Here is a 22,841-nt window from a genome sequence, read left to right as displayed (position 1 = left end):
TACCATGGTATAAACTTCTGGGCCCAAGCTTTGCCTTGATTTCTGGTGCAGAGCTCCTGCTTGAAACACATAGGATACATACAGTGCAATCCCATATGTATCCGCTCAGAAGTGATTCCCACTGAGTTCGGAGAGACTTACTTCCACCCAAATAAGTGGCTATAGGGTTGCTGCCTTAATTCCCTAATAAAGAATTGACATTTCCTCCATCCTCCTCAGTAGCAGCTGGTGAGTTGATGCAGGTGGGGTACCACTGCTCTCCTGGCTTCCCAACATTGCGGGTCACAGAGAGACAGTGTTTCCTGAGAGGGAGAGGCACAGAGAGCTTGGGGTGATGCTGAGTTGTGTGGTAGTGGAAGTGGCAGGTTGGCTCACCTGCCATGCACTGCACCAAGCTCCCCATGTCTCCCCTCTTCCTCTTTGGAAATGGCAGCAACCCACTGTGTTGGAAAAGCCGGGAGAATAGCAGTGTCCCACCTGCACTGCCTTACCAACTGATCCTGATTGCCCTGTATATGCCTTGCTTCTCCTTGCCCACTATCCCATCCTGTTAACAGCAGTGGAGGCTAGTCTATTGTGACAAATGGCGCACCGCACCCACCTCAGTCTGCTCCCAGCCAGCTCCCAAATGCTTGCCTTCTTACCCACACATTCAGTCTAGGGAGAAGCCATGGCTATGAGCTTCCTGATGCTTAATCTATGTGTTGCCCTTGTACAGCACAGCAGGGAGGAGGATGGGAACAAAATGAGTATTAGTAGGCTCAGTCTGTCATTGCCTCTGACTCTACCTCCCATTGGCTTCTCTGCTTTCCACCCTACCTGTCTGGATGTGTACCAGCCCCACTGGTTAACAGTCATGACTGAAGAGTGAGTAATCTCTGAGATTGCAGGATGTAGGCTGGATGAACAGTTGGGGGGAGTGTGTGTTGAGAGAAAGATGTCATCAGCCTACTGACCATATATCTGTATAATCTTGCTTAGTATTTTCATGTAGGAATGTCATAATAATGGACAAAGGGGCCTGTCATGGACTGGTTGGGCACAGAGGAATGGTGAGAGGAACCAACTGGGGAACCACCAAGGGAAGAAGGCTCAGAGCCTGGGGATTTATGGTGGGATGATGATGGGTAGTCAGAAGGAGAAGAGGGAGGAAACTGGGAGGAGGAGGTGTCAGAAACTGAAGAGGTAACAGGGCTTAGTGAGCTAGGAGAGTCTGTGGCAGACAGAAGCCCAGAATTAGAGGCAGAAACTGAAGCAGGGGAGGAGGGCGGCCAAGAGCAGAGATGAGTCAGGCTGGTGTCTCCCCCTCCTGCTGCTACAAGCTTACCTCCCCACTGGTCTCCCAGAACCAAAAGAGGCATGAAAAGGGCGAAGGAGATGTTGTCTGCACACAAGTATAGTCTTTGCTTGCTTGGGACAGCTGTGGGGAGGCAGGGACTTTCAGTCTCAGCAACTGATCCATGGGGCAAGACCTACAAGGGATGAGGCCTGACACTTCACCAATCCTGTGCAGATTGTGTTCTTGCTAATAAAAAGGTAACTCCCACCTCACCTGCTTAATTCTTACCTGCCAGAAAGGGCAAGAACCCATCTTTCAACTGGTTGCTTTATATACTCCTAAATACCTTTTCCAGAGTCTAGATTATGTTGAAAGATCTTTCTTGAATTTGGGGGTCTAACTAGCACAGACTCCCCCAAACCTGGTGCCCTCCAGATATTTTGGACTCCAACTCCCATCAGCCCCACTGATAGGTCTTGTAGTCTAAAACTTCTGGAGGGCACCAGATTTGCGGGAGGCTAAACTAGCAGGTCAGTCTAGATGAGGTGTTTCCACGCAAAAATGAAATATGCCAAGTGGCAAGCTCCACATGATGGACTGTTGATGATTCAATGCCTGGGTGGAGTCAGCCTGAATTTACCAGGACTTCCTGCAATCACAGGAAGGACAGGAAAGAACTGATTTCTCCAACAACAACAATACCAATACCATCACTGCTAACACACCACAATGTTTTAAAAATAACCCATGCTGCAATAGGGAGGACATAGTATTAGTCACATGTTTTAATGATCTGCTTTCCCACTCCATCCACCTCTGGTCTTCTCTAAACTGTGTGATAAGAATATTATGGGACACCTTGCAGCAAAAGGTTGGAAGGTTGAGGCTTCCGTTTTACTCCACAGTTGAGCTGAAATATCAACACAACAGTGCGTAACATTAGTGGGAGCAGAATATGCACTTTGTGCCCTTGTTTTCAGCAGCCTTTATCTCCCATTGTATTTTGGAGATGCACTGCTGAACATGTTGAGCTCAGTGGGAAGTACTTATGAGGATGCAGGCTCATAAGGATACTGTTTTGATACTTGAGGTGAAATGGGATGTGCTGCCTTTTCTTGACCTGCTGCTGCTGCCGCTTCTCCACACACCCTACAATTTTGGGTGAGATCTCACCCAATTTGGGTGATTTCAGACATGATATTAACCCAAGTCAGCACTGATATCGGAGGCACTTCTGGGCTGGTGGTGAAGTTAGTAGGATGCTCGCAGGGCTGCTATCTTGGGAGCTTCTGACACAGTGAGATACGCAGAACGACCATCTCTGGAAGAGGTAAGTGAACTTACCTGTTCTATGCCGTTTATCTCATAGTTCATTGGGAGCCTGGTTTAGCACTGGAGACCTAGGTGGAATATGGCAAAGATATTTGGCTCTGCCACAGATTCCTCAATGCAAACATAGTCATGCCACTTTTATTTTTTTTTTTATAAAATTTTTATTGGTTTTACAAGAGTTTTTATAACAAACAAACATAAAAGAAAAACAGACAAACAAACAAATATAATTTCAAAATGTCTTTTCATAAACTTCTTTCCTCGGACTTCCCCATACCTCCCCTTTCTGCATCCTCATGTCCAAATTTTATAGCAACTTATAAATGTTTTTTCCTATCCTAATTCATCATAGTCCTTTCTTAATCTAATCTTATATTACTGCAACCCTTTCTCTCTGTAGAATCTCGACATTCTAAACTTCATCAAGTTTATAATAGTTCTTAAGATAAATCTTAAATTTCTTCCAGTCTTCTTCCGCAGTCTCCTTTCCCTGGTCACGAATTCTGCTCGTCATTTCCGCCAATGTCATATAGTCAATCACTTTCATCTGCCATTCTTCCAAGGTGGGTAAATCTTGTGTCTTCCAATACTTTGCGATCAGTATTCTTGCTGCTGTTGTTGCATACATGAAAAAAGCTCTATCCTTTTTTGGCACCAGTTGGCCGACAATGCCCAAGAGAAAGGCCTCTGGTTTCTTAAGAAAGGTATATTTAAATACCTTTTTCATTTCATTATATATCATCTCCCAGAAAACCTTAATCTTCGGGCATGTCCACCAAAGATGATAAAAAGTACCTTCAGTTTCCTTACATTTCCAACATTTGTTATCAGGCAAATGGTAAATTTTTGCTAGCTTAACTGGAGTCATGTACCACCTATAGACCATTTTCATCACATTTTCCTTTAAAGCACTACATGCCGTAAATTTAATACCAGTGTTCCACAACCTTTCCCAGTCAGCAGACATAATATTATGACCAATGTCCTGTGCCCACTTAATCATAACTGATTTAACTGTTTCGTCTTGTGTATTCCATTTCAACAGCAAGTTATACATTCTTGACAAATTCTTAGTATTGGGTTCTAACAATTCTATCTCAAGTTTTGATTTTTCCACCTGGAAGCCAATTTTCCTGTCTTGTTTAAAAACCTCCATTATTTGATAATAGTGGAGCCAATCTTGTACTTTGGGTTTTAATTTTTCATGGCTCTTTAATTTCAGTTTCTCTCCATCCTGTTCTAAGATCTCACAATACTTTGGCCATCCGACCTCCATATTAACTTTCTTGTGGGCCTTAGCCTCTAAGGGTGACAACCATCTGGGGGTTTTGTTTTCCAACAGATCTTTATATCTCATCCAAACATTAAACAACGCTTTCCTTACAATATGATTTTTAAAGGCACTATGCACTTTGATTTTGTCATACCATAGATACGCATGCCAGCCAAATGCATTATTGAAACCTTCTAAGTCCAAGATATCTGTATTCTCGAGGAGCATCCACTCTTTCAGCCAGCAGAATGCTGCTGCTTCATAGTACAATTTTAAGTCCGGCAGGGCAAATCCCCCTCTTTCTTTTGCATCTGTTAAAATTTTATATTTTATTCTGGGCTTTTTGCCCTGCCAGACAAATTTCGCAATGTCTTTCTGCCACCTCTTGAAACAGTCCATCTTGTCAATAATCTGCAAAGTTTGAAATAAAAATAACATTCTAGGCAATACATTCATCTTAATCACTGCAATTCGGCCTAACATTGACAATCTCAAATTTGACCATATTTCTAAATCTTTTTTAATTTCTGACCAACATTTTTCATAATTGTCCTTATACAAATTCAAGTTTTTAGATGTTAAATTAACCCCTAGATATTTCACCTTCTTAACCACCGTCAGACCTGTCTCTTCTTGAAACTTATTCTTTTCCATATCTGTTAGGTTTTTCCCTAAGACTTTAGTTTTTTGTTTATTCAATTTAAATCCAGCTACCTGTCCAAATTGTTGGATTATTTCCAACACTCTTTTTGTACTAGTGTTTGGCTCCTGCAAGGTCAAAACAAGGTCATCTGCGAACGCTCTTAACTTATAGTGTTTGGTTCCGACCTTTACACCTTTAACCTGCTGGTCGTCTCTAATCATGTTCAGCAACACCTCCAGGACCGAAATAAAAAGCAATGGGGAAATTGGGCACCCCTGTCGTGTTCCTTTTTCTATCTTAAGTTCCTCAGTTATTACATTATTTACAATCAACTTAGCTTTTTGTTCGGAATATATTGCACCCATACCATTCTCAAATCCTTGTCCTACCCCCATCCCATGAAGATTCTTTTTCATAAAACTCCACGAAATATTGTCAAAGGCTTTCTCCGCATCCACAAATATCAAAACTGCTTTAGTATTTATGTTCACCTCTAACTTTTCCAAAATGTCTATTATATTCCTAACATTGTCTGAGAGGTGTCTTTTTGGGAGAAAGCCTGCTTGGTCTCTGTGAATCTTCTCCATCAGTACTCTTTTAAATCTTTTTGCTAAAATGTCTGCAAAAATTTTGTAATCCACATTCAGTAATGAAATTGGGCGGTAGTTCTTCAGTTGAGTCTTTTCAGTCTCTGTCTTTGGTATGAGTGAGATATATGCATCTTTCCACGATTCGGGTGCCTTTTTTCCCTGTAAGATCTCGTTACAAACTTCCTTTAACGGTTGTATCAGCCATTCCTTTAAAGATTTGTAATATCTGGAAGTCAGTCCGTCTGGCCCTGGAGATTTGCCCAATTGCATGTCCTGAATGGCACCCTCTATCTCTTGTTCTGTTATTCTCTGGTTTAGATCCACCTTGCTATGATGAGAGATTTTTTGTAATCCATATTTATTAAGGAATTTATCTATGTCCTCTTCATTTTGTAATCCTTGGGAATAAAGTTTTTTAAAATAACTCACAAAGCAATTTCTTATCTCGTTGGGTTTAGATATATTTTTTCCATCCACTTCTAGACTTGTGACTGTATTTAATTTCTGTCTTTTCTTAAGTTGCCATGCCAGAAGTTTACCACATTTATCTGCCGACTCAAATGTCTTTTGTTTCATTTGCTTTATTTTCCATTCTATCTCTTGGTTAATCAATTCCATATATTGTGTTTGATACAACTTAATTTCCCTCAAAATCTCCTGGGACTTTGGTTTTGATCTTAATTTTTTCTCTCCTTCTTTTATCTTTTCCAAAATTTTTTCCTTTTTCTCATTCTGTTTTCTCTTCTTTATTGAATTTTGTTGAATCAAAAATCCTCGCATCACAGCTTTACTTGCGTCCCAGATCACTCTTTTTTCCACATCGCCCTTTAGATTGATTTCAAAATAGTCCTTTAGAGTTTTTTGGGCCTTCATGTGGATCTCTCTATCTCGGAATAGGGTGTCATTCATTCTCCATCTAAACTGACCAGTTGTTGTAAATTTCATTTCCATCTTCACGGCGTTATGGTCGGAACAGGTTTTTGGGCAGATTTCTACCTTCTTAATCTTCGGAGCCATTCCACTAGTAACCCATATTTGGTCGATTCTGGTCCAGGTCATCTTTGCATGGGAGAAAAAGGTTCCCTCTCTTTCAAGAGGGTTCCTTGTTCTCCAAATGTCTATTAAGTCCATATTTTCAGTCATTTCGAAGAAAGTCTTCGGGAGTCTCCCTTCTTTAGTAAGTGTCAGTCTTTGTGTCTTGTCCATGTTTGTAGAGACTACACCATTCATATCTCCCATGATTATCATATTGTATTCCAAATAATCCGTCAAAGTTTCATGGAGTTTTTTGAAGAATTCTGCTTTACCTTCATTTGGTGCATAGATCCCAATTATCAGAAATTTTTCTCCTTGTACCTGAATTTCCACCGCTAAATATCTTCCTTGTTCATCTTTGAACATCATTTTTGGAGCCCACTTCTCTTTTACATAAATCACAACTCCTCTTTTTTTCACTTTGTCCGACGAAATAAATTCTTGTCCCAATTTTTTATTCATAAGCAGTCTCCTGTGTGCTCTAGTTATATGGGTTTCCTGTAAGCAAATCAAGTCCAGTTGTTCTCTGTGCAAAATATGGAATACTTGTCGTCTCTTCAAAGGACTGTTCATCCCATTACAATTCCAGCTAAGGAATTGCAGGGCCATCTTGTTATTTTTCTGGTATTCCTCCAACGGCTCCCAATTGTTGTTCCTCCTCTGTTGGTGGTGGAAGATTCTGTCCAAACGAAAGGTTCAAGATGTCTATTACACTCTTTTGCTCAGCAATTGGGTCTACAGTTCCTTTCTGTAAATCTTCTTGATTTCTTTGCAGGAACCTGTCTTTATCCTGTATCGTCTTTATTTTCACCTTCTTCCCCCTATAGTCAAAAGACAGTCCCTGTGGAAATTCCCACCTGAAGAGAATGGTGTTCTTCTTCAACAGGTAAACCAAATCCTTATAAGAAGCTCTCAAGTCCAAAATATGTTTAGGAATGTCTTTAAAGATCTGTATCGGTGAGTTCCCAATTTGTAAGGCCTTTTCAAAGTGCAGTCTTAGAATTTTATCTCTTTCCTCCTTCGATCTCAAGGTAATCAGACAGTCTCTCGGCGCCTTTCTGTTCTGTCTTCTGCCCAGTCTAAATGCTGTTGTAATTTTAAATTCGTCTTCCTCTAGATCTTCCCAGGAATCAGCAAACTCTTTCGTTAAAAAGTCCGTAAGGTTGTCTCCTTCGTCCTCTGGAATTGATCGTAGTTTCAAATTCCTTTCTTTTCTTTGTAGTTCCCACAATGCCAGAGTTGCGTCGTGGTCATAGACCTTCCTGGCAATCGGTTCTAATTTTTCCTGGGTCTCTCCAGCAATAGTTCTGGCTTCCTCCGCAATTTGACGTGTGGCAGAATTTTCTTGCGTAAGCCTGTTTATAGATTCTGTATTCAGGTCAAGTCTTGTTGTTAAATCTGTCAATTTCTGTGAATTCTCTGTCAATTTCTTGGTATTTTCAGCCGTCTGCTTTGTTAGATTCTCCAGAGACTGGTTTATCTTAAGAAGGGCTTGCGACACTGCATCCATGGAGACTGCTGTACCTTTTTCTTGTCCTGTTGTCACTGTAGGGGTTATGCCTGAGATCGAGCCTCTTTTCTTGTGTTGCTGCAGCTGTTGTTGATATTGCCTTGTCTTGGCTCTCGTGCTTATCTCGTCTGCTGGGCCACTCATATCCCAAGGTCGTTTCCCACGAGAGCTTTCTCCTAAAGGAAAATTCCACTGTCCCAAAGCGTAGCAACTTTTAATTTACCCTCTAGAGGGAGCAAATCAAAATGTCCGCAAACAAAGGCAAAGAGTATTTAAAAAGCAAATTTATCGGGAGGCTTCTATATGTATATTGCAACACTTTCCCAATAGATAGAGTCCCAGCCTTCCCTGATATATTGTGTCCACAGAGTCCCAAAACTTTGTAACAAATAAGCAATGAGACTTCCACTTTGTTACTTTCACAGGAGTCAAGTCAGTTCAGTGTTCCTTTGTTTTAATAGCAGTTTGTGCCAGGTTGAAGGCTGCAGAGAATTCCCTTTCCTTTAAGTTGGTCATGCAGCTTATAAAATCACTTATTCCTCCCCTCTGCCCTGCAAGCTAGAGGGGATAGTCAAAGTCCAAATGTCGGATTCAAGCAGTTAAAGACAATATCCCATATGGATGCAGCTCAGTAACTTTCGTTGCTTTAATTGTCATGCAGTCGGGGGAAGGCAGACTTCCTTAATTTTCGCCTTTCCCGTTTTCAGCCTAATTTCAAGTAGTTTTGACACGAATTAAGGTTCAATCTTACTCACGGGTCTTTTTTGTCCAGATTATTCAGGAAGGGAATCGGCGCTCTCCACTAATGGCGACGCGGCTTCACCCTGCGGGCTGGGTAGCGATTCTCAGCACCGCGCTCCCCGTTGTCGTTCCGGAGCCTTTAAAAAGGCTCTTTCTGCGGTAAAGGGGGGCGCTTCAGGTGCCCACCGAATCTCCTTGTTCACAGGCTCCGTTCCTGTGATTTTAGGGGTCCCCCGCTTGCCGTAGCGGGTCAGACCCGAACTCGCAGAGCCGTCCTCTCTCCGGAGCTCGGAGAGGGAGCAGCCATTAGCGCTGGCGCCGAACCGGAAGTCCATAGTCATGCCACTTTTACCCCCCCCCTTTTCCCTCATCATTTCTTTCAACTTTAAAATGGGCACTGCAATCCTTTCTGCTACTGCCTGCCTGCTTTCACACCACAATCTCAGACTTTGAGATATGCAACTGCACCAGCCAGAACCTCAGTCAGTATGTCTAGACACTAGAGTGTCATCAGTAATAGTTTAAAATATAGACTTAAGCAAGCACTTTCTCTTACCTGCCTTGCTGAAGGAAACATGCCTGGTCCTTGTAATTTTCAAAACCTCACAATTCGATGTGAGGCTCAAAGAGAGAGGGAAAAGGCTGCAATCCAATACAGTACCCACCTGCTTGGGAATAACCCCTGCTGCTGCTGAACTTAATGAGACTTACTTCTGAGTAGGCATGTATAGGATTGTGCCATAATGTGAAACAGAGTGGCATTTGTATCTCTTTTGATAATCCCACTCATTATTGTGCTTGACTCAGGAAGAGAATTTCCAGACAGAGAAACAAGTTTGTGTGTGAGAGAGTAGCCTTCAGTTGCCCTGGGCAAATGACAGGAAGGTGAATCATCTACTTTTGATGAGATATATCCCTTTTGAATACTAGATCCTGCATTAATCTTAGGTATTTGTGCCTTTTCTTTTCTGTTTGGTGTTGCTACACGTGTCTGGATGACAGAGAAATGGAGAGATCAGGGAGGGGTCAGTCAGTGTGCTCTTTCTCCTTCCTTGCACGTGTTTACGGATGACAGAGAAATGGAGAAGTCAGTGCGTATGTTTGTTTTGGATGTGTGGTCTATTGAAAACAGTCAGCTGACCATATGGGGGGGGGCTTGTCTGGAAACCAGTGGGGCAGGAGTGATCTCTTACACTTTGCCAAAAAAGATAGAAAATGCACAAGCAAAACAGTGGACAAAAGAGAGCAATATATGCATACAATTTGCAGATGCTAATTGATATAACACAATCTGGGATAGCTCAGTTGGTAGAGCGTGAGACTCTTGATCTTAGGGTCATTGGTTTGAGTCCCACATTGGGCAAAAAGATTCCTTCATTGCAGGCAGTTAGACTAAATGACCCTTGTGGTCCCTTCCAACTCTACAATTTTATGATTCTATGATTAATTAGCTAATTGGGTAGATGCAAGTTTAGATATGATTTCTACAACTTAATTAGATAAGCATACCAGCATAACAGGGAAGACTGTTACCAGATGATCTATGGGCCTGCTCAGTTAGCTACTTAGGTGCAAAGTGTTAATAGGTCATTTCAAATCCCTGCCGCTGCCCCAACAGAGACTTGGACTGCACAGTCCTTCAAATAGAGGGCTACTCTCCAACAGCTCTTCAGGTAGAGGAGTGTAAAAGTAGGCCACTCAGGGATGGGGGCAGAGAGGTAATGGGCAATTGCCCAGAATCAAATTCCAAGCTTGTGTATGAAAAGCACACAGCTGCCTCAAATAACTGCTAAGTGAAAGTTAGTGCCAGCTGCTCAGATGGCAAGGGAGCTAAATGCCAGCTGCCCAGTCAGCTGATGCCGACCTCCCTTTGTGTCATTCAGTAAGCTCACGAAATGTTACGTGCGTTCGTTTAATCACAAATACGCTTATCTGAACTTTATTTCGTGCTGGCATGCCAGGAATGGCTGAGTCAAGGTGAGCCGCATTCTGCAAGCCTGCTTTGTTTTTGCTGTGAACCATGATTTCTATATAGCTTTGGTAGGCTCATTATATTTCTTCAGGTTTCACTTTATGTAACCCCAACTGGAGGCAGTGGGGGGGGGGGCAGAAACCTTTGATCCTTGTAACGAAGTACAAACTTCACCGCGTCACAATAAAACAAGAACCATGCTGTGAGCTTCTAGGCCAGAGGTAGACAACATGGTGCCCTCTGGGTGCTTTTGGTATTCCAGCTCCCCTCAGCTCCAGCCAGCAGGGCCAAGAGCCAGGGCTGATGGGAGCTGGAGTTCAGCAACGTCTGGAGAGCATCATGTTAGTTAGCTCAAGGCCTTGGGTGGATGCTGAGACAGCTTCGGGTTGGGTAGGTTCTCCTTCCCTGGAGATATCTAAGCGAAAGCTCGATGGCTATCTGTCTGGGATGACTGAGCTACTGGACCTCTGTGGTGCCCTCCAGCCGTAAAACTCTATGGTTCTGCTATTCTTCAGACAGGCCATCACTCCCGTCTGCCTGCTTCAGGCTGTGCTGCTTCAGAACACTAAAGAATCATAGGATAATAGAATTGTCGGGTTGGAAGGGACCCTGAGGATCACCTTGTCCAACCCCCTGCAATGCATGAATATGCAGCTGCCCCATTGTCAGGGAATGGACTGATGAGGAACAGTGGAGACCACCCCCCTCCTCCTGAACCTTCCCAAGAAGAGGAGGACAGTCTAGATTTACAACAGTGGTTTGCAGAAGGTCCTAGTTCAAAGGCTACAGAGGGGAGAAGCTGGGAAATATTAGGAGAGGAGCAGGAGGAAGAAAAAGCACCAGGGGAGACACAGCAGAAAGATTCAGTGTCTTTAGAAAGCATTCCTGACCCCAGCCCCCTCTGCCAGGAGCTGGTGGGCATTGAGAGTAGGAGAGCAGAAAGCTCAGAGGCAGAAAGCACAGGTCAGCTGAAGCAGGGATGACGTATAATAGGAGAGACGGAGGGGGTGGGACTTTACTCGGAGCAATGCCATTATCCAAGACAGATGGCATCTCTACCTCTCTCTCTGTGAATATTGAATAAAAGACTTGCTTTAGCTATGCCTTGGGTGCCCACCATGGGAGGGATCAGATTCTCTGAAGCCTGACACCCATACAGGGATTGAACCTGCAACCTTGGCATTATCAGCACCACGCACTAGCCAACCAGGCTATCAGAAGCTGCTACTGAACCTGCAGAGTGAGTTTTATCCCACCAGAAGGGAAACTTGAGGGATGTGGTTGGTGGTGGTGAGAACAGGGGGCTGGGCTAGAATGGGCTTTTTGTCTGATCCAGAAGGGCTTTTCTTAAGTTCTTAATCACATCTAGTTCTCCATATCCTTCTAGGATTAGAGAGAATGACTTTCAGCTGTATAAGAGTTGAATACAAGCCCTTGCATCTTTCTTTTATACTGCACTGAATTTTGTATTGCGTCAGTGCGTCCCTGTCCTAGATACTTGTTGCTTCGCTGCATTGACCCCTACTCACTTCTGAGCCATTTTGAAGGCTTGGGACCCAAATATCTGCAGAAGTGTCTCTAATTAATTAATTTGTTTATTCATTCAAAATCACGACCTTTTACACTTGCATCACAGTGGTGTACAAGACAAGATCAGCCTGGAAGAGATAGGTCAGGTGGTACAGCATGAGACCCTTTCTCTCTGGGTTGTGGGTTCAAGTCCCACATTGGGTGAAAGATTCATGGAATCCATCCGGTTGGACTAGATGACCTTTGTGGTCCCTTCCAACTCTACAAGTCTGTGACTCTGTGACTGGAAGACTGCACAAACCCAGAATTGTGCTCCATGTACCTGTATATCTCATGTGTGAGAACAGCCTTTGCCTCCAGTTCTTTGCTGGGAAGTAAGGTAACAAGAGATTTCATAAGCTTTCAAATAAACCACCTCTTTCCTCTTGGATGGTGCGCATGGGAGAATCTCCATCTTTTACCAGTGCATCATGCCTATTCAGTTGAGTTAGTTGGCTCAGTATCTTGTTATAGCCCCAAAATATTCCTCTCCAAACATGGATCATGTAACTTACTCTGCACCCTATGTCCCCTTATCTGGGACTGGGAGCAAGCCCCATTGAACTGGTGAGGATTGGGGCTGTGAAAATGTGAATTGGCATAAATAAACAATCCCTTTCTGGAGGTTCCCCAGGGGGTGGGGGTGGGAGTGATACTGAGCAAATTGCTCCATGTCACATGAATTCTGCATTTTGCACTGGGTTGATTTTTGGCTAGATCTGGAGACAAACTGTATATCAAAGATACCGGTGTGTTAATTTGACAGAGTGAAACAATAAGGATGGGGGTGAGGATGGGACAGAGATGTGAGATGTTGCTTCCAACATGGTGGGGGTTTTTTTATTTGTTTAAAGTAGTTTTCAATATTCCTTCTTTGATTATTGACTTCCTTTGTAGATCTCAGGACAGATAATTTCCCGCTTTGAATATTCTTTGACTACTGACAGCATGTCACTTAAGTTCCACAGCTGCTGGGAAAGGATGTAACAGAGCAAGAAAACGCTTTGATCATCTTCCCAGGGCAGGGCAGAATGTTGAAAGCAATCTAGCAAGAGCCTTTTGCTTCCAGGATCCAGGGCGGCATATAAATGCTTCAACAAACAATTTGTGTGAGCAAGGCTCAGACACTGATATCTGACCTCAAGGCTTCATCGCATATTGCATTGATCATAGCTATTTAGATAGGTGTTTCAGAGATAGCATACCTGGCAGATCAACCTATAAATGTCAATAGAACCATAAGCTGCTTGTTGTTAATTATTAGGCAACATGTGGTTGCAAGTCCCTGCAAGCAAGTCTTGTGAGTTCAGAAACTGCAAAGTATGGAAATAACCATCCAAATTTGCCTCCCCTAGAAGAGGATGGCATTCCATTTTTAGTAACAGGATAAGCCAGACTGGTAATTAAAAATAGAATGAACTGAATGGTTACATTTAGGTGATCAGCCACTGTCCTCCATTTCCTCGTTGCTGCCACAGTGATCAATTGCAGAAGTCTTTTTCTTAAAAAAAAATACTCATAGTACTTTAGGTAGTTTCACCCTAAAAATGCAACTCATTGAGTTCCGGTACAATCCATCTTATTTGGGGCTGTTTGTAAGACCTCCATCCTAGAGCTTTGGATATATTAAAAAAACAACCAGATTTGATACATAGCCAGACCTGGGAAATGAATCATAAAATTGAAGAGTTGGAAAGGACCCTGAGGATCATCTAGTCCAACCCTCTGCAATTCAGGAATATGCAGCAATCCCATATGGGGACTGAACCATATGGGGAGAGAACTTTGGTATTATCATCACTATGCTCTAACCAGCTGAACTATCCAGAAGACTAGTCCTCTTCTGGATAGCTGGTCCAGGCTGCCTAGATCTTTCATAGGTCCCGTATAGCATATGCTATAAAGGTCTTCTTTCAGTTTCCTTCTATGCATTTTAGCTGACATTGCCAAGATCTAATTTCTGGGACTTGACAAGATAAGCAAAGAGCCGCCACCCCACTCTATTTCTGCACACCGAAATGTGGGGGTTCCTCTTTGGGGTGGAAACCTGCCTTAAAAGCATCAAGGATGGGTTGCATAAAAGGAGCCGGACAGAATGAGAAGCCACAGTTGCCTTGCTTTCCACTTCACTGGGGCATTTAAGGTTACTGCATCACCCAGCAGGTTGTGGTATGGCCCTGGTGATTGCAAGGAGCAAAGCACCAGTCTCTCGGCCCCATCTTTTGTATACAATACGCACAGGATTCACAAATATTTATTGAGGAGAGGAGGCCAACCAGCTGCAAGTCTGTTTGCGGAACAGATACCTAGGATGCTCACTAACCTCATTCCCTACAGCTCCAGGCTGCCAGCTGCTCTCACCTGGCAAAAGGAGACATGAATTGACTTAACCACAGGATGTGTGCCACACCCATGCATGGTCTCTTTGGCAAGGTAGCCAGTGTGAGCCCAGCCATCTGCAAGGGCCTGAAGCTGACTTTATCATGTCTCGAGTTGGCCCCCTCAGAGGATACAGCGAGGCATGAGCAAGAGGCTTTGCAGACATGCATGACCACAGCATGAGGAGGCAATTCCACGCACAAATAACAACGGCAGTAGCTTTGCCTTTCATGAAGCAGCGCAGATTTTCGTACCTTATGAAGCGGCGGAATAAATGCTACCAGTGACAAACTAGCATTGTTTTCTTTTTAAAAAACAGTTTCCCCATGTTTCCAGGTTGTAGACAAAAACAGTGCAACATTGTTTTGGTGGCTAAGCTTGTGGCATGAACTAGAGATTTGGGGGACAGCTAGTCTTTAATCTTGGCCCTAAGGTTGCCCTTTCTCACCCCACAAATCCATGCTGCAGCCTGGTGTGAGCCCTCTTCACAGGGGTGGACTTTGGTCTTTCAAGGTTCAGTGACACCTCATGCAAGGCCAAAATTCAGTGCCCCCCCACCTTCCATTCTGTATGTGCACTACATCATTATTATTGGGAAATTGTTGGGTTGTCTTTGTCTCTGTTTTTAATCATCTATTTTGTGTGGTTTTTATATTGTATTTTTATGTTGTGAACTGCCCTAAGATCTATGGGGATAGGACAATATACAAATTTAATAATAATAGTTGCAATGCCCCCCCCAGCTCAGTGACCAGAGTGGGGGAACCAATTGCACTACCCCTGCTCTCTAGCAAAGTGTCATCTAGGGTATTGTTTTATTATTATTTTTAAAAAAACACCACACATATAAAAGGACCCAGTAATGCTCTTGCTTTTTGCAGTTATACATCTCACTGTATGTTCAACATCATTGCTACTTTATTTAAAAAAGGGAATTGCACAACCACACACCCACGTCTGTTAACTAAATTTGGAAAAGTTTCACAAGGTCAGTGAGGTCACCTGGGCAGAGAGTCTCCAAGGAGCAAGCATTGCACGCAATGGTTTGAGTCATTGGTTTATCATGCCTTGATCTCTAGACTGGTCACCTGAGCTGAGAGGTGGTCTGCCGGCGGACTAGACTTGCATCCATCATTGCTCAATTGTGGGATTTCAGGACTTCCTGGTTCCGTTTTCATGCTTTAGCACTGTGACTGGCATTTCGACTGGTGGGTTGTGTGAGTGACTTATAACCGGCTTGCAAGCAATCCTAAAATGGGTCATATGTGTGGGACTGTGATCATTTATTGGGGGGGGGGGAGTTTTTGGGGGGTGGGGGTGTCTTCCTAATGACAGAAGTAAGTATTTTCACGGTGTCATAGATCAGCTGTATGAGGAAGGAGAGAGAAGAAATAGTTAAAAAAAATACACATCCCACGTTAAAGTTGGGATTAAAGGTGGAGCCTTCTGAAAAATGGAAGACCACTGTTCTGTCACAGGGATGGGAACATGTGGCCCTCCAGATTTTGTGGAAGTACAGCTTCCATCATCCCTGACCATTGACCATGCTGATTGGGGCTAATGAGAGTTGTAGTCAAAAACATCTGGGAAGTCGGGAAGGTTGCTCTAGCATCTTCTCATAATAGCACACATGGACACCCAATCAGTGAGTTATTGGACACCTAAATTTACCCTCCCCGCTGTTGTGAAAGTATTTTTAAGGTCTGTCACCTTGTGAGGGCTGCTGGGAATACAGACAGTGTGCTGGCATATTCCAGGCATCCTGGTAATGTTTATCTTTTTTTATTGGCCTTTCTCCTGATAACAGAATGAGGAAATGCACTCTCTCTTTTAAATATGTTTTTCATTGAGTTTCAATATGCTGTGGCAAACAAAGTAGTAAAAAGAACGAAAGGAACCATAACAACAAACCCCCAACTCCTGCCTCCAAAATGAGCAGCAGACACCATCATCCATGGAAATGCATTGAACCCCAATTGATCATGTGAATGTGAAGGATGTGAAGCTGTGGTGTGGCCAGTTGAAACGGTTGTAAAAAGGTGCCATATTTCCATAAAACCATCACAGTCCTGATTGACATTCAAAGCTCTCGCACATTGAATGAGCTTTCCCATTAATTCCACTGTCTATAGGGAAAATAATAGCTTTTCCAGGTTTTTCCAGTTTGGCATTACCAGTTGCTGTGTAAGAAGAAGAAGAGTTTGGATTTGATACCCTACTTTATCACTACCTGAAGGAGTCTCAAAGCGGCTAACATTCTCCTTTCCCTTCCTCCCCAACAACAAACACTCTGTGAGGTGAGAGGGGCTGAGAGACTTCAAAGAAGTGTGACTGGCCCAAGGTCACCCAGCAGCTGCATGTGGAGGAGCGGGGAAGCGAACCCAGTTCCGCAGATTACGAGACTACTGCTCTTAACCACTACACTACACTGGCTCTCTGAGTAGGCAAAAGAAGAAACATACAAAAATTATTTGAATTGTAAATACTTTTGGTCATTATGGAAAATAGTAAAGCCAACTGAGGTGTACATCGGATTTTTTTGTTGTGTAATGAGACATTTCATTAAAGACTTTCATCTGAAATGTCTGTATCTTATTGCAGATCCACCATATTTGGAATACAGTCCCAATTTCACTACATCGTCTCAAACAGAGAGGGGAAGTTGATGGGTAAATGACACCGTTATGGTGTCAGATGCCATTGATGAAAAGTTTGAAGGTGTTTCAACTATTTTTGTAGAAACAGATAGCATAGGCATTTTGCCTCCCATATTGCTTCCTGATCTGGGTCCCCAGGTCCATTTCCTAACGGAAGGGGGAGTGGCTGATCTTTTGGTCCCAACATGAATGATGCTAATATAATAAGCCTTCATTCATATTTAGAAACTATCCTATTCCCCAAACTTAGATAGGGTTACAAAAATAGCTATAGTTTTACATATATATTTTTTAAAAAGTGACTTGACTCTGGTGATTGAAATGCTCACAATATATTAAAAAAAAATCTGCTGTGTAACCCTATAAAAGTTAAAATTATCCAGCAGAGTCTTCCAAGCAGTGATAAAAGTGGGTTGCATGTTTTGACAGCACATTCATAACATTCTGTTGGCATTCAAAGCTTAGTTATGAATCTCCCCCTGCCCCTCCTGGAATTTCATAATACTTTGCTGGTACTTGCTTGCAGCTCGCTCTTATGAGCCACACTGTCGATTAAATGAATAACAGGATCTGGCATAATAATAATAAGCCAGGCACAAATGTGCATCTCTCCCTCTTGTCCTGGTGCCACAGTTACCTTCAGATATGCAGAAGCCAAACAAGCTGGGGTAGCTCAGTTGGCAGATTACGAGACTCTTAATCTCAGGGTCGTGGTTTAAGCCAACATTGGGTAAAAGATTCCTGCATTGCTGGGGGCTGGACTAGATGATCCTCATGGCCCCTTCCAATTCTATGATTCTAAGATCAGTTACATTGCTGTCTTGGAGAGACAGCAAAGGAGAAGGGAGACCAGGTCCACCTTAGATGAAAGCCTCTGGATCTTGAGCTGGGGCATAGAAAAGACATGGAGGCCCATGCAAAATGTGCATCAGCCAGGTGCAACACTTATTTGTTTATTTTAAAATACTTATATACCATTTTTCTATTGAAATATCCAAAGCAGTTTTGCATTACATAACAAAAACCACCCTAAGACACAGCGACAAAACAACAAATGAAACCAAGAGGCAGATCAGAAATCCAGGAGTTTAAAAACACAAGAGGTAGTCAAAGCTGCCACAGGTTAAACTCCAGAGTCCAACCTGAGAGCAGTGGGGCAAAGCGGTGGGTTGATGGGCTGCATTCAAAGTCCTGTCACTTTCACCAGCCAGAGCAGAGCTGTTTCTTTCATTTGATTCCCTTTTGCTGCACCAGCTTCAGGCATCAGCAGAAGACTCCCAAAGAAGAGAGCAAGGTGGGTCTCCATTGGGAAGATATCCCAGAGAATATCTTCCCAAGAGAAATAAAGACCCTCTCAATGGTTCCAGCCAACCATAGGTCAGGTGTGAGAAGAACTGTAGCTCAGTGGCAAAGCACGTACACTGAGGAGAGCCAAGGTGGCAACTTCCAGCTGCTTTGGACTACAATCCCCATCATTCCTGACCAAGGTGGTGGTGCATCCCATTTTGTCACTTGAAGCAAAACAGGAAGTGCTGCTCTGCCCTGCTGCCAGCAAGATCTCATGCAGTTATTGCAATATCTCACCTGAGATTGGCATTAATGCTAGGGGTGGGGCATCTGTGGAGGCACTGCCTTTGGGGCCTCTGCTGCCTGAGGCAGCAGCCTCACCCAACCTAATGGCCGCACCAGTCCTGATTCCCGTCCATTGGCCCTGCTGGCTGCGGATGCTGGGCACTGGAGTCCACAACCTCTGGAGCAAACCAGACTGATGAAAGGGGCTGTAGAAAATACTGAGCCTGGTGGAGACCAATGGTCTGAGTCTGTATAAGGCAGCTTCCTGTGTTGCTAGGTTGGTGGAACACCTATGGGAACCTCTGCCGAAGACCTTAATGAGCAAGGAGGCTCAATAGTAAGGGTTAGGGGAATGGAAGGTTTTTGACAAGCTGTCCAGGAGTTCATCTTCTTGCTAAGAATAGATGGGTTGCTTTCTCCAGCTGCCATGGGGCAGGTTCCTGCTTGTGTTACTGCAGGATGCAGAAAAAAAATCCTGATAATAGAAAGCTCACTCCTGGAGGGTAGGGTCAAAGGCTGTGGAATTATAAGAATTCTGCACTAAAGCTATGAAACTAGGCAACTTTACAATATTTTTGATGTTTTTTCTTTTAACGGCTTGCTGTGTTTATAAAAGTAAAAAATAAAAATGCTCCATGACTGGGTAGTTTTCTTCACGAGCTTTCAGTATAAATGCCAGATTCATTTGTGCCCACTTGCAGCCATGAGTCAGCTTATATCACAGTACAGTGGTACCTCGGTTTTCGAACGTAATCCGTTCTGAAAGACCGTTCGAGTTCTGAAACATTCAAAAACCAAAAACTCAATAGCCGACAGCCAGGCCTCGGGATCTTGCACTCAGCGGAAGTCGCGTGGCATGTTCGACTCCCAAGGCGTGTTCGAAAATGGAAGCATTTACTTCCAGGTTTATGGCGTTTGGAAACCAAAATGTTCATCAATGGAGATTTTCAAAAACCGAGGTATCACTGTACAGTGGTACCTCAGGTTAAGTACTTAATTTGTTCCGGAGGTCCGTACTTAACCTGAAACTGTTCTTAACCTGAAGCACCACTTTAGCTAATGGGGCCTCCTGCTGCCGCTGCGCCACCAGAGCACGATTTCTGTTCTCATCCTGAAGCAAAGTTCTTAACCTGAAGCTCTATTTCTGGGTTAGCGGAGTCTGTAACCTGAAGCGTATGTAACCTGAAGCGTATGTAACCTGAAGCGTATGTAACCCAAGGTACCACTGTATTGTTAAGACTCAGGGAAGGGCTAATATTGTCATGGGTGGGAGTTCTGCGTCATTTCTCTTCACTTCTCTGAATCCTATGACTGAAGGCTCCAAAAGAGGAAAATAACTTTGCATACATTTCCCTAAAAATGCAGACGGCAAGGAAGCGTCCGCCTTTGGGGCATGCAGAGCCAGCAGGCGACACACCCCTGCAGCCCCTGATCAGGCTTACTGAGGATCTGTCCCCATGAACACCACTGCTATTCTGAGTTCAGTTTCGTTACAATTTTCATATCCTGGTTTGGCACTGAAACAGCAGCCAAGGGTGCTTCTAGGTGGAGGTTTATTGTGAAATTGGTGCTGCTCATGCATGCAAGGTAGTGTTGGTGGTTGTTTTGCACTGTCCACATGATCCTATAGTTCTCAATATGCTTTTGCTGATGCAGCAGTGCTGTTTTATGAACCCCCTATACCCTTGATCTCCAGTCTCAATACCCTGCCTTTCTTGCCAGTGCTTTCACTTGCTGTTTTTCTCCTATTTACCAGTACTTTGCACCCTGTCAACAGGAACAAACCCTTGCCAGTCGATTCCCTTTGATCCTCAGAATAAACCCTTGATACTCTTATCTTTATTGAGCACGAAACATTCCGGGCAAGGCCCTTCCTTATCCCAGAGCTCCTTCTCGGGTTTCTGTAAATATGCTATGAAATTGTTGTATTTGACCTGAAGCACAGAAGGAACCTGAATCTTCATGGGCCTGTTTCTAAAGCTTGCAGAAGTCATTGCTATCATTTCAGATGATAAACAAGCTCTGATGCCTTAAATCGGAGATACAGCGTCTAAAGTTCAGCAGGTTCTTGGCTCATTTGGGTCTCAGACTAAACTTGTTGCAAGGATAAGATCCTTATCTTTTCCTCAGAAGTGTGTTGCTATTTGCAGCCCGTTGTGGACAAATGCAGATGACCAAGTCTATTTCAAATTCTTCCTGCTACTAAATTTCCCTCCAAGAGCATCACACCTATATGCCACTCGCTGTACCTATACTAGCCATGTTGGCTACGCTCTGCCTCCACAACTGGAAGCAGCAAAGCTTCTGAATACCTGTTGCTGGAAGCCACAGTAGGGGAGAGTGCCCTTCTGCTCAGGTCCTGTCTTCGACAGCCACTGTCTCCACTGGCTTCAAAAACCACTGTACAACAGGAATCTCATACCCAAAATAATGCAGAATACTGTGAGCTTCCACCTCCTCTTTTCTCCCCTAAAGGTATATTGTGACTTGTTGACCAAACAACACATGAAACCAGAGATCAGAGGTGAGATCCCTCCACATGCTCAGATTGCTATGTCTTTCCCATAGAACAGCCACGAGGGTGGGGGTTGTGATTAGGACCAGGGCCATGGCATAGATCAGGTGTGGGGAACCTTTGGTCCATCAGGTGTTGCTGAACTACAATTCCCATCATCCCTTGCTTCCTAGGGCTGTTGAGAGTTGTAGTTCAGCAACCTCCAGAGGGTGCACTCTTTTTGGCACAGGCTAAAAACATTTTTGTTTAGACAAGCCTAGTCAGATGCTTAAAAAGTCGATGCCAGACTTATTTTTTTTTGTCTATTCCAATTTTAACTTTTTGAAAGGTTTTAATTATCGTTAAGTTTTTTATTGATTATTTTATTGTTTTGTCTTTTTTAGTAAGCTACTTTGTAGGGGGGGTTACAATGAAGCAGCATATAAGTTTTATGAAATAAACAATACATCTGCGTATAAATATTCTGTTTTTAGTGTTGTTGTTTTAATTATGTTTTGTGCCTTTCTTTGAGATATATACCGTATGTGGAAGGTGGTTAAAAAAAATATCAATAGCAACAATAACAAACAATAACAATAATGAGCATGGCAATAAATCTGGAGACATGGCTCAGATCATCAGAACCCCACCCCCACCCATTTGCTGCACATATGGCACACTCATGAAGAGGGCTAATGTGTTGTTTTGTTTTCCAGAAAGCTGCTTTATATGGTGTCAAGTCATTAGTCCACATGGCTCAGTCTGGTCTATGCTGGCTGACGGTGGTGCTTTGTTGTTTCGGGGAAATTCCCCAATCCTATCTGGAGAACCCGGGGATTGAACTTAGGACTTTCTGTATGCAAAGCAGATGCTCTGCCATTGAGCTATGGCCCTTCTCGGGAGCAGCATCCCTCAGTGAGTTGACCTGCTGGATCCGATCAAAAAACCATCTATTCAGCATCCTGTCCTCATGTGACCAAGCATATGCCTTTGGAAGGCCCGCAAGTAGAATCCTCATCCCACTTGTGAATCCCAGGGTGGTTTCACAGTCAATCCTTCTTTACAGAGAACACTGGAAATTGTAGTTCTGTGAGGGGAATAGGGGTCTCCTAACAGCTCTCAGGACTCTTAACAAACTACAGTTCCTTTCCAGAATTCTTTGGGGGAAGCTGTAGCTGTTTAAAGTGGTATCAGTGCCAGTGTGGTGTAGTGGTTAAGAGCAGTAGACTCGTAATCTGGTGAACTAGGTTTGCATCTCCACTCCTCCACATGCAGCTGCCGAGTGACCTTGGGCTAGTCACACTTCTTTGAAGTCTCTCAGCCCCACTTACCTCACAGAGTGTTTGTTGTGGGGAGGAAGGGAAAGGAGAATGTTAGCCGCTTTGAGACTCCTGAAGGGGAGTGATAAAGCGGGATATCAAATCAAATCCAAACTCTGTCGTTGTGCTTTATAGGTGTGGTGTGAATGTGGCCAAAGTTACAGCTGATTTGGGCGGGGGAGAGGGATTAAAATACTTTGCAAAAAGAGAAGAAAAATTCCAGGCCTGGATTCCTGGTGTAAGCAGTTGGAAAAGGCAGGGGCCAAAGCAGTGGTGGACTTTAGTAATACGGCGCCCTGAGTGAGGACAAAATTTGGTGCCCCCCCCGTTTCTTATTTTCACAATAATTCCATTTTTAAAATTATTTTGCATCCCCTCAGCTTGGCATCCTGTGCGGTGGAGTTGTCCACACTGCCCTAAATCCAGCATTAGCCAAAGATTAGCAATGCATTATGGAAATTGTATTGAAATTTCCA

General features: G+C 43.5%; 1 long non-coding RNA gene across 1 annotated transcript; it reads left to right on the top strand.

Moving 5' to 3' along the window:
• The first annotated feature begins 2,358 nt into the window (after positions 1-2,358).
• Positions 2,359-22,363, top strand: LOC309535383. The gene is made up of 3 exons (XR_014221239.1): positions 2,359-2,609; positions 9,406-9,490; positions 21,763-22,363. It is a non-coding gene; the product is annotated as an uncharacterized lncRNA (long non-coding RNA).
• The last annotated feature ends 478 nt before the right edge of the window (positions 22,364-22,841 follow it).

This window comes from Podarcis vaucheri (assembly GCF_965113315.1).
Source record: "Podarcis vaucheri genome assembly, chromosome: 6".
Taxonomy (NCBI): domain Eukaryota; kingdom Metazoa; phylum Chordata; class Lepidosauria; order Squamata; family Lacertidae; genus Podarcis; species Podarcis vaucheri.
This window is presented reverse-complemented; position numbering and strand designations above follow the sequence as displayed.